We start from the raw sequence: 10,128 nt of genomic DNA on the forward strand, positions 1-10,128 counted from the left end.
TGGCTAAGGAAAGGCAAAGGCGGAGTGGTCCAAGGCAGGTTCTCTGTCTCCAGTCTCTCTTCCCCCCCGAGCATCTCTCTGCACCTGGAACAGAGGGGCTCTCCCTGCTGCTGGGAGCTGGAGTGGGGGTGGCTAGGAGGGCCACTGGGGAAGTGCAGCCCCCCAGAGGGTTTGGGGGGAGCTGAAAAGAATCGGCTCTGAGGAAGGGGGAGGATGGAAGGCAGGTCTGTGCAGATGCAGCCCAGAGCAGATGGCAAGTGGAAATGGCACCAGCTGAAGATTTAGGCTGGGGGGGGGGGAGTTTACAAAGGGGTGGATCTAGGGTGTCCAAACCCCCACTGTCAATGGGAAGCAGGTGCCCGATTCCCTTAGGCGCCTATGAAAATCCCTGCTTCTGTTTCAGCCAGGTTTTTGGAAACTTTCCTCGGGCTTCCAGGAAAATGCTGTTTTGAATGCCAGGTGTTACTGCTGAGATGCAGGTGTCCGCTGGTGAATTATTATTATTATTGATGATTTGTATCACTGTAGGGCACGGACCAGGGCCCCTTGCGCGAGGGGCTGCAAAGGCACAGGACAAGAAGATGTTCCCTGCCCCACAGCTAACGGACTGGCTCCCAGCTACTGGCATCCAGCGCATCAAGTAAAGCTTTATAGTCTTTGAGATCATCCATTCTGCCCCTCCTTCCTTACTGAAATGCTTAATGTTGTGTAGCTCAGGGCTGGGCAAACTTTTTGGCCCGAGGGCCACATTGGGGTTGCAAATCTGTATGGAGGGCCGGGTAAGGAAGGCTGTGCCTCCCCAAACAGCTTGGCCCCTGCCCCCTATCTGCCCCCTCCCACTTCCCGCCTCCTGACTGCCCCTCTCAGAACCCCTGACCCATCCAATCCCCCCGCCCCTTGTCCCCTAACCGCCCCCTCCTGGAACCCCTGCCCCTAACTGCCCCTGGGATCCCACCCCCTATCCAACCCCCCTGCTCCCTGTCCCCTGACTGCCCCGACCCCTATCCACACCCCTGCCCCTTGACAGGCTCCCCGGGACCCCATGCCTATCCAACCCCCCCTGTTCCCCATCCCCTGCCCCCTATCCACACCCCTGCCCCCTGACAGGCCCCACAGGACTCCCACACTTATCCAGCACCCCGCCCAGCGTCCCCTGACCATCGCCCAGAACCTCCGCCTCATCCAACCGCCCCTGCTCCCTGTCTCCTGACTGCCCCCCAGGACCCTCTGCCCCTTATCCACCCCTCCAGCCCCGGCCCCTTTACCATGCCGCTCAGAACAGCATGTCCGGCAGCCGCGCCGCCAGACCGGAGCCAGACACGCTGCCGCTCTGCTCGGCAGGAGCACGCAACCCCGCTGCCCAGAGCGCTGCCCGCGGAGCGGCGTGGCTGCGGTGGGGAGGAGGGGGACAGGGGGACAGCGGGGGAGGGGCGGGGGGCTAGCCTCCCTGGTCAGGAGCTCAAGGGCTGGGCAGGATGGTCCTGCAGGCTGGATGTGGCCTGTGGGCCGTAGTTTGCCCACCTCTGCTCTAGCTAGATGATATAATACTCTGATGGAACAACTAAGCAAATCCAGTTCCCCAGCCCCATCCTTGCACATTAGGAGGGGTTGTTGGGGTGACATGCCAAAGATGGGTTGGGCAGGGCTCCCCATTTCTTAGCCACACCCATTCCCCTCCTTTTCTTTGCACTGGTTTGGTGCCAATCCTATCATGCACAGCCCCGGAATCCACGTTTGTTCTGCTGAATTGAGGGCTTCCAGCTGCCCTTCTGCTGATGGAGAGTTGCCAGGATGAGTCGGAGGCTTTGGGGCAGGAATCTTGCCAGCGATCACGATTGAAAGGCTTTGCAGGAGGAGCGGGTCTTGAAGAGCGAAGTGAGCGAGGAGCAGGAGGGAGTGGTTGGTCACTTGAGAAGCAGGAGTCCATCTGATGCGTCTTTGCTCTTTACAGAACATTAAGCATAAACCTTAACTACGGCCGAGCTGGGTTCCAACTACAAACACTAACTGCAGTATATACATACATACAAGCCCCAGTTACACCTACGCGCCCTTGCCCTGTTAGGTTTTGGTGGCTTCTGCAGGAGAAGACAAGGAAGCTCACACACTATTTAAAGGCATCATACCCAGTTCCTAGGCACTACACTTTCCCAAGACTAAACTGGGACAATGAGCGAAGGGTCACTTTAGAACATGACAGCTCAGATATTGCGGATCAAAGTGGGTGTGGGAATAACCAGCGGAGAGGAACATTTCGGTGTTTTCTTCTCTTTTGTTTTTGCACAAGAAACATTTCCCTCTTTTGCAGTTTTGTGGCAATCGAAGCCTCATGCAAAGCTTATGAATGCCACCTACTGGCTCTTGCTCCTTTAACTATTGTCTCCGTGTGCTTCTTGCTCAGGCTTCTTATCAGTCCGGTCATTTGCTAAAAATAATATATATGGAGATATACCTATCTCATAGAGCTGGAAGGAAAAGGTCACTGAGTCCAGCCCCCTGCCTTCACTAGAAGGACCAAATACTGATTTTTGCCCCAGATCCCTAAGTGGCCCCATCAAGGATTGGGCTCACAACCCTGGGTTTAGCAGGCCAATGCTCAAACCACGGAGCTATCCCTCCTCCCTGAATATATGTGATCCTGGATTTAATCACTCCCACCTTGTTTGCTGTGCCAAAATATTTTAAATCCCTTCTTTGGTGAGACGATGGATTCATTCTCTTTTCATGTTGTTGTGTGTGAAAAAAAAATTGAGCAATTTTCTTTTAAGCGGACAACAGCACCTCCTTTATCAGCCTCTTTGATGATAATGTCAGGGTGGTTTCTGAGGCTGTGGATGGCATTGCGTTCTGCACGACTTAGGTTATGAGGCAAGCGATGTTGTTTTTCCACAATTTCTGCCTGTGCACGTCGGCGGAAGCATTCTATGTATAGGTCCAGACTGTCATTTCGACCCTCAGGAGGAGTCCATAAGCGTTTTCATTTCACCTGGTCGTTATTTCAGGCCCTGATTCTGCAGATACTTATGCAAGTGTTTACTTTTACTCACATGACTAGCCCCATTGACCTTGATGAGATACTCCTGTGAGTAATGTTCCATACATGCACCTGTGTTTGCAGGATCAGGGCTTTCGTGTAGCTGAGAATTGGTGACCCAGGTTTTGTTAATTTTTGTCTCTCTGTCTCAGGTACTTATCTGGCCTCCATCACCATAGTACCTGAGCATCTCACAATCTTTAGTCTCACAACACCCCAGGAGGTAGGGCAGCGCTGTTCTTCTCATTGTACAGAAGCACTGATTTTATATTGATACAATGATGTCGATTAAGGCTGTGATTTTTTTCCTGATATACCACTACAACCACTAATGTGGATGCAGTTATACTGGTATAAAAGTGCCTTATACAGGTATAGCTTGTTCCGCTTTCTTTAGAAGAATAAGTTATACTGGTATGACAGCGTGAACTGTCACATGGGAGAGAAAAAAAACCACCCCAAGCAGCTGACTCCCATTAACCAATCTTCTCAGAGGCTGCTGGGAGTGGGAGGAGTCTGGGGTCTATATAAGCCAGACCCTGATCATTCCAGCTAGGGAGGAGATAGTGATATTAATAACCAAGAAGGCTGGAGGACAACAGCTCCAGAGAGGGGCAGGAGGCCAGGTGATCACCCGGGGGGAAGGTGGGCACAGGCTCTCTGGGAAGTTTTGGACTTGCCTGAGAAGTAAGAAAACTTATGTGGAAATGGGACTAAAGCAGGGGTCTGCAACCTTTCAGAAGTGGTGTGCCGAGTCTTCATTTATTCACTCTAATGTAAGGTTTTGCGTGCCAGTCATACATTTTAATGTTTTTAGAAGGTCTCTTTCTATAAGTCTATAATATAGAACTAAACTATTGTTGTATGTAAAGTAAATAAGGTTTTTAAAATGTTTAAGAAGCTTCATTTAAAATTAAATTAAAATGCAGAGCCCCCCCGGACCAGTGGCCAGGACCCGGGCAGTGTGAGTGCCACTGAAAATCAGCTTGCGTGCCGCCTTCGGCATGTGTGCCATAGGTTGCCTACCCCTGGACTAAAGGCTTTGGGTGTAGATGCTGATTGATTGTGGCCCTGCAAATGGCCCCCTGCCTTGATTTCCCTCTCCGGGGCACTTGCTGTTGTAGGAGCAGCAGTGATCTGTATGCTCTGTATAACTATGCTATGTATAACCTGTATGCTCAAAAGGTCTGTTATACTTCCCTCCCCGCTTTGTCTCCTCTCCCTCTTTGAATACCTGTGAAGTGGCTTTCCCCCACCCCTCCCTCCTGGAATGCTTGTGGGATGAATGGGCTGGTTGAACAGCTGGAAGATCAGAAGAGCTCCCAGGTAGACAAGATGTCTGGGACACTAATTAGGCAGCGCTCACCCACCTAATGCACGGACACTGTCCGAGGTGGAGTGTGACCAACCAGACGCAGCCAAATCATCGCTAGTCGCAGGCCATGAGGAGCAGGTCTTTAAAAGGGGAAGGGGCCATGTGCTCAGGACTGCACTCACAACCTTGTACCTCCCGTGGAGGCCCTTTGCCCGGACCGCCTGGCCAGTGGTTCACTGCGTTGCATTCCATCGTGCCTCGGGAAGACTTACCTTCATCGCCCCGTCCATCGCTGTGCTGTGGGACACTTACCTTGAATGATCCTGACATCTCCAGTGCCGTGCCTGTCCTGGGAGCGTGAGTGTGCGAGTGTGAGTGTGACACTCCCCTCCTCACTTCTTTTGAGCTTAGCTCTCAGTATAATAAACGTGCTGCTTTCTGCCAAACTCTGGTGGGTCATTAGTCCTCCCTAAGCTTACTAGCTGGTCCAATTTCGGGCCTCACTTGCCAGGGCTGATCACCTGCATGCCTTCTCTACCATGTGCCTACCTCAGTTTCCCCTCTTGTTCTGGAGTCCCCAGTACCTCCAGCAAGTTTCCAAGCATAACTAGCTCTTTGTGGGATTATCATACAAGTCCCCCCAACTGTAGTCCAGCTTTCCCAGCGCAGTCCAACCAGTACAGTCACTCTTTCAAGGCCTAACCCCAAGGAAGGCTCCAGCATCTCTCCCTACGCCTCTGGCTCTCCCGTATGGGTCTGGTGCCTTCCTCCTGCTCTTCCAGCTGGGGTACTTCTCTACCCTCTTTCCTTCCCAGGTGTGGCTCTAGCACTCACCCCTCCATCATTCCCCAGACTTCAGCCCTCTCTGGCATCAGCTATCTGGCCCAGAGAGCAAGCAGGTCGCTGCCTCTGCAGCTGCCAGCCTTCAGCCCTCTCTGGCCTGGGGCAGTCTGTAGGTGACCCTGTCCCCGACTGCCTGCTGCTTTCACCAGCCTGATGTGGCTCCACTACTCTGACCGCGTCCTCCTCTGAGGGCGTCCCCTCCCTGACGCTCTTAGCCCAGCTCTTCTGAGCTCTTTCTGCTCTACATCTCTGGTGGGATGTAGAGCTTAGCCACAGGGCCAAGATACCTAATTAGCGATCATCTGCTGAACTCCCTGGGGCTGGTGAGAATCCGCCAGTTCACAACGGCGTAAGCACCTTTATACCAGTATAACTGTGTTCACAGTGGGGGATTGTACTGCTTTAGCTGTACTAGTAGAGTTAAAGCAGTATAAGGCCTGGTCTACACTACAACTTTAATTCGGATTTAGCTGCGTTAATCCGAATTAACCCTTCACCCGTCCACACTACAGAGCCAGTTAATTCGAATTAAAGGGCACTTAAAATCGATTTCTGTACTCCACCTCGACGAGCGGAGTAGCGCCAAAATCGATTTTGTTAATTCGAATTAGGGTTAGTGTGGCCGCACACCACCGAATTAATGTGGTTAAATTAATGAGGTAGTGTGGCCGCACACCACCGAATTAATGTGGTTAAAAACCGAATTAATGTGCTTAGTGTGGCCGCGCACAATCGAATTTATACAACCTGTTTCCCAAATTCGAATTATCTAAATTCGGATTAATCCCGTAGTGTAGACATACCCTAACTCTTGTGTGTAGACAGGCCTACATGACGTGCCCAAGGTCACACAGTTATGCCAGGGCTTCCAGGCTCCCCGGCACTGAGCCTGAAAAATCTGGCGGTGCTGGCTATTAACTGGGGCTCCACTCCTGGCCCTGCAGAAGGGAGCCTCGAAGCCTTGAATGCTGGCTCAAAGTGGGGCTCTCCTGGCTTCCAAACCCCCTGCCATTCATAGATTCTAGGACTGGAAGGGACCTCGAGAGGTCATCGAGTCCAGTCCCCTGCCCTCATGGCAGGACCAAATACTGTCTAGACCATCTCGGATAGACATTTATCTAACCTACTCTTAAATATCTCCAGAGATGGAGATTCCACAACCTCCCTAGGCAATTTATTCCAGTGTTTAACCACCCTGACAGTTAAGAACTTTTTCCTAATGTCCAATCTAAACCTCCCTTGCTGCAGTTTAAGCCCATTGCTTCTTGTTCTCTCCTTGGAGGCTAAGGTGAACAAGTTTTCTCCCTCCTCCTTATGACACCCTTTTAGATACCTGAAAACTGCTATCATGTCCCCTCTCAGTCTTCTCTTTTCCAAACTAAACAAACCCAATTCTTTCAGCTTTCCTTCATAGGTCATGTTCTCAAGACCTTTAATCATTCTTGTTGCTCTTCTCTGGACCCTCTCCAATTTCTCCACATCTTTCTTGAAATGCGGTGCCCAGAACTGGACACAATACTCCAGTTGAGGCCTAACCAGCGCAGAGTAGAGCAGAAGAATGACTTCTTGTGTCTTGCTCACAACATACCTGTTAATGCATCTCAGAATCATGTTTGCTTTTTTTGCAACAGCATCACACTATTGACTCATATTTAGCTTGTGGTCCACTATAACCCCTAGATCCCTTTCTGCCGTACTCCTGCCTAGACAGTCGCTTCCCATTCTGTATGTGTGAAACTGATTGTTCCTTCCTCAGTGGAGCACTTTGCATTTGTCTTTCTTAAACTTCATCCTGTTTACCTCAGACCATTTCTCCAATTTGTCCAGATCATTTTGAATTATGACCCTATCCTCCAAAGCAGTTGCAATCCCTCCCAGTTTGGTATCATCTGCAAACTTAATAAGCGTACTTTCCATGCCAATATCTAAGTCGTTGATGAAGATCTTGAACAGAGCCGGCAGAACACTCAGCCTAGCTTGTTTTGGACACATCGCCGGTTCTGAAGCAAATTTTGGGGGGGATTTTCCGCTTTGCAGGAAACTTTGAAAGAGCAAAATTTCCCACAAAATACACACACACACACACACACACACACACACACACACACACACACAGAGGAAATCCTGCATTTCAGAGCTCTGCACACACCCCATTTTGGTCACCAAGCAAAAAGCCTGGTTCAGGTGCTAGCCTGGGACTTGGAAGACCATTCGCTAGGTACCATTCCCTGCTCTGCCACACACTTCCTGTATGATCCTGGGCAAGTCACTTAGCCTACTTGTGCCTTAGTAAAATGGAGCTTCCAAGTGCTTCCCTGCTTCCAAGGGATGTTGTGGAGCATGTTGCGAAATGCTGGTAAAAAACACTATATAGGATAACACTACTTCTAGGAATTATTATTATTTAGGAGCCTAAATAGCATCTTTCTGGGGACACACAGCTCACTGATCGCAGAGCAACTTGCTCACAGTGCTCCTATTATCAGGCAAGATCGCAGGTGAAGCAGGCAGAGGAAGAGAGAGAGACAGTTATATCGGAAATATGGTCAGATGGACTGGTCTCTAAAGGAGCATGGAAGTTTTACTACTCCGTCATGGCCGTGGAAGATGGTGATCAGCAACCTCTGCGTTGGACTTGTTACTGGAAGAAGCAAAACCTCTTTTTAAAAAAAAAAAAAAAAAAAATCTGGTCCCTAGTCTCTGTGCCTCAGTTTCCCCTCTGTGGCACTGCCCGTCTCACAGAGAGTTTGTGAAGGTAAGGGCCTTAAAGATTGTGAGGTGCTCAGATACGCTGGTAATGGAGTGTATTTTTTTTTTTTTTTGCCACAGACAACTAAAACTGATCTCTCTAACGAGTTCTCTCCATGTCCGATTAAGGGCTAGTTTATTTAGTCTCCTTCAATTGCTTTTGAGAGAGGTCAGAATTTCTGTTCTGTATGAGCGGTTGGTTATTCAGAGGAGCAATATTGAATACTCAGTATTCTCAATGACTCTTTTAGAGATGTTGCCTCTGTTCTGTCCTGGACAGAGATGCCACATTTTAGTCCTTATGGTGGAGATATAACTCATAGCTTTTATTGAATTTTTGCATGTTCTAAAGCAATTCCATTTGTCAGTGGCGGACTCACAATATGATTCTGAAATGCTGACGAATCCACAGAGTCTCGCAAGGTTTTGCACTGAGCCAACAGAGGTCAGTGTGCCCTAATTCAAAACCATTTTGGAAAAGGACCTTTTTTTTTTTTTTTTTTAAATCTCCTCTCTGCCAAAATTGCTTATCCGTGAATCTGCCTGAAGGGGTCACTCTGCACCAGGAGATCACAGCTGCCAACGTTGCAAACATCATTAGAAAAAGTTCCTAACTGTCAGGGTGGTTAAACACTGGAATAAATTGCCTAGGGAGGTTGTGGAATCTCCATCTCTGGAGATATTTAAGAGTAGGTTAGATAAATGTCTATCCGGGATGGTCTAGATAGTATTTGGTCCTGCCATGAGGGCAGGGGACTGGACTCGATGACCTCTCGAGGTCCCTTCCAGTCCTAGAATCTATTAATCTGACTCATCCCTCAGCTGATTCTCTAAGGGTGTGTCTACACTGCAATAAAACACCCATCAGCTGCTTCAGGCTTGAGTTGCAGGGCTATACTATTGCAGTGTAGATGGCTGGAGCCTAGGCTCTGAATCCCGGCAATGGGGGAGGATCCCAGAGCCTGGGCTCCAGCCTGAATGAGGTTCTACACATGAACCTCATTCAGCTGACATGGGCCAGCCGCAGGTGTTTGGCTGTAGTGTAGACATACCCTTTATGGCCTGGCCCATTGGGTGGTGAGTCCTGGTGATTTTCAGGTTATTTTAAATGGCTCTTCTAACAACTGGGGGGGCCCCCCCCCAACAAATGGGGCTTGGAACAGCATCCTGAAGTTTGAGGAGGGGGTTAGTTCTGAATGTAAGGGGTGCATGTCTATCCTCCGTGCCCAAGCAGCTCCTCTTCTTAGTGGCCTTTGTGGGGAAGGTGGCCCAACAACTGGATATCCTCCAAATCAAATGTTCACAGGAAAATTTGGGGAACCTCCCTCTCACCCTCCCCAAAAAGCCTCAAACATTTTTCAAAATTCCCCCCTCCCCCCCAAAAAAAACAACAAAGGGCATTTTTTTTCAACCAGCTCAACAGGGGCCTTTGGTCTGATTAGCCCAGAGTAAGCAACGAGGAGAGGAAGACAAGCGTGCCAAAAAATCACGAGCCAGGCGCGATTCTGGTGTCTGAGCCTGGAAGGTGCACTGTGGTCATGTTTTCAAGCCCTTCTCTGTGACGACGAGGGATAGAAACTTCTTTCAAAATGCAAGCTGAGATTCTTGCATATTCACGTGACTCCAGGAGCTGGGGCGTTAAAAACACCAGCTATCATGAGACTCGTGGTAAACATCACAGCGATTGGCAACACTGCGAACCCTACCGGCTCCATGCATTCCAAAATAGGAGATGTTATGTTTTTAACCTGGTAGGCAAAAAACATAACAGGAACCTACTAGATCCCCCTGCCCCCTTGGGATATTATCACAAGTCTTATGAGTTAGCAACCCTGCAATTACCCCCTGTCGCCTGACGGATGGCTTGATGAAAACGGCTGCAGAAGAAACCGCTCCCCCCCCCGATGTCTGTCCCTGCATTGCTGCACTGAGTGTGGCAGCTGCTAGAAAAGGGGAGATGGGAGAATTACCCTGAGTAGAACAAGCTGGGAACTTTTCAATACGAGTTTTTCTTTGTCGGAAACTGCAGACGTATTGAAACCAAAACTGCGTGGGGGCTGGAGGGGGAGAGCTGGTTTTGACAAGTTATTTGATATGAAAACAAATGTTCGAAATAGCCCATCTTTTTGACATTTTTAAAACACAAAATTCCAGTTTTCTGGTTTGCAATGGCTTTTTTTTTTTTTTT

Source organism: Terrapene carolina, unplaced genomic scaffold, assembly GCF_002925995.2.
Source record: "Terrapene carolina triunguis isolate 2854851 unplaced genomic scaffold, T_m_triunguis-2.0 Scaffold194, whole genome shotgun sequence".
NCBI classification, from domain to species: Eukaryota; Metazoa; Chordata; order Testudines; family Emydidae; genus Terrapene; species Terrapene triunguis.